Here is a 2,896-nt window from a genome sequence, read left to right as displayed (position 1 = left end):
CAATACTATTTTTTTCTCCCAACCTGGACCTTCCACAAGTATATAAACTTGCCTAGTTTCCAACAGACCTCACAGCCTCTAAGGATGCCTGCCATAGGTGTGGGTGAAATGCCAGGAGAGAATTCTTCTGGAACACAGCCAGACAGCCCAGAAAACTCACAGCAACCCAGTGATCCCAGCCATGAAAGCCTTCAAAAAAATGTTGATGACTGAAGCAGCGGGTGGGGAGGGACTTTAGGAGCCCGCATGCCGTTCTCCTCTTTTTCCTCTCCTTCCTTCCTCTTTTTCCAAAGCAGTGAGTGGGGGAGGGACTTTAGGAGCCCGCTCGCTATTCTCCTCTTTTTCCTCTCCTTCCTTCTCTTCCAAAGTGGCAGCAGAGGCAGCATGGCTGTAGACTGAGCGTCATCTTCTTCAGCTCCTTTCTCCTCATCCAAAGCAGTGGTGAAAAGAAGGAAGGGGAGAATGAGGATGACGCTCAGCCTGCAGCCATGCTGCCACCATCATCGCTTTGGAAGAGAAGGAAGGAGAGGAAGAGAAGGATGGCGGGCTCCTAAAGTCCCTCCCCCACCCGCCTGCTGCCAAGAGCCAGCAGAAGCAGCACCACTGAAGAAGCAGCAGCCTTCCTCCTCTAGGCTGCTCCCCTCCCGCCAGGCTGTTAAGGTGGCAAAAGCACCCGGCAGGGCAGATAAATGTCTTCAGGGGGGGTCACATGTGGCCCACGGGCTGTAGTTTAGGGACCCCTGGTTTAGGGGCTGATGGTAAGAAGCATCTGAAGGTCTGATCCAGAGCTTGGCACTTCAGATCAGTCCCAGAGTGTTGTAACCATGTAGAACTGTCCCTAGTCTTTCTTCTTCCAGATTCATCACACTTCTTTTTTTATCAAAGATGGTTTGTTTTACCCATCAGAGGAACAGATAAGGAAGAGAATTCCAAGGGCTGGTCTTGGTCTACAAAGCCCTAAATGGTTCTGGTCCAACTTACCTGTCCAAAGGTATCTCCTCCTATGAGCCTATGAGAACTTTAAGATCATCTGGGAAGGCCCTGCTCTCGATACCACCTATCTCACAAGTGCGGCTGGTGGGGACGAGAGACAGGGCCTTCTCAGGGGTAGCTCAGCTATGGAACTCCCTCCCTAGTGACATCTGGCAGGCTCCATCCCTTTTGAGTTTTAGAAAGAAAGTGAAAACCTGGCAATGTGAGCAAGCGTTCAAATAATAAGTTTTGTTGGCTTCAACTCGGTCTGGATTAAGGTTTATGTACAAGTTTTTGTGGATGAATGGCTCAAGTATTTTGTATTGTTTTAAATTTGTATATTGCATATTGCTAATTTATTTAACTATTTTTAACTGCTTATGTTTTATTCTTTTGTATTGTTGTGTATTGGCATTGAATTCTGCCAGTTTTTGTAAGCTGCCCTGAGTCCCTTTGGGTGAGAAGGGCGAGATAGAAATGATGGAAATAAATAATAAATAAGATAATGTGGAGCCATTTAACTGTTAGATCTTTAGTCCCCTGGAGATTCATCCAGTAGACTTTTTTGTTACATGATTGAGATTTGAAAACAAAATCTAAATAAACTGATATCTTTTAGCCATTGTTATTCAGATGGATACTTCATTTAATGTGTTCACAAATCATGACAGATGCTATAACCAGAATCTGATGAAATGATAGGAGGTGAATATAATCCAGTTTACACACTAAGCTTAATTGATTTCTATGTGCCTCATTGAAATCAAAGAGTTTAAGTGCACTTGGATTATGCCCATACTCATTAATTCTGATTTGCATATGAAATTCCACTTGTTCATATTTACGCTAAGCCTGCATATAGAGATAAGGGGTGTGATGGGGACTTCCCTTTTTGCTTTTCATTTGAGTTTATTGTGACAGATGTTGACTCTTGCAAAGCTGTATACACATATTTCATTTCTCCTAACGTATGGTTCGGAATATCATTCTATCTAAATTCCATTAACACTTTTGGAAATGTGAGCATTTTCCCCATGTAGTGGAAGGATTATAAAATTCATTGCATTGATTTAGCAGATTTAGAAATAGCTGGAAAGTTGTATATTTTTTATTAAAATTCTCCAGATTTATATTTGCAAGAGAATATGGTTCAGTAATCTTTCTTAGGGGCCATAATATTCTCTCAATTTCTCAAATGTATTGTTTCTTTCTAAATGCTAATAAACCAGCTGGTGTAACATTTAGTTATCACTCTGCCCATTAACCTCTCTTGGTTTAAACAGTTATAGCTTGATGTTGTAAACCGTTTCTCTAAGTCTTATGGGATTTTTGTAAAAGCCTATCTTTAAAATATCGCAGACTCCTATATCATGCAAACAATTAAATGATTCAATATTAAGAAGGTGGCAATCATGTGACTAAAATTCAAGCACGACATAAAATGTATCTAGGGAAATATTGTAAACTAGGAATTCAACATAACAGGCTTTTCTAACAGCACAATCCTGATGTGACTAAGCCTTCTGCATGTACCAAAAAAAAGGTATGCTTCCCTTTGGCTTCTTTCCATTGTTATGGAAACATTTGGACTTCAGAACCATGTAGGAAGAACAATCAGGCTACATCATGCTACCTAGTTGTCATCTGAATAGCTGAGAAAATTGTTAAAAGGGAAAGGCCTGTACAGCACACAATTCAATGTTTCCAAATATTAAATTAGCTTGGAAAACATTGTTTTACTAGTATAGGAAAGCAACATTGGTACTTCTTTATTTATGAATTATTTTACTCCTTTCTGCCCATGAGCTCAAGATGGCTTACATGGTTTTCTTTCTCCTAATTTCACTCTCTTAATCATCTTGTGAGATAAGTAGAAATAGACTTCTCTCCATTTCAGTTTTTATAGTTACTCTTCCCTCCACCC

The sequence above is a fragment of the Anolis carolinensis genome, chromosome 4 (genome assembly GCF_035594765.1).
Source record: "Anolis carolinensis isolate JA03-04 chromosome 4, rAnoCar3.1.pri, whole genome shotgun sequence".
Taxonomy (NCBI): domain Eukaryota; kingdom Metazoa; phylum Chordata; class Lepidosauria; order Squamata; family Dactyloidae; genus Anolis; species Anolis carolinensis.
This window is presented reverse-complemented; position numbering follows the sequence as displayed.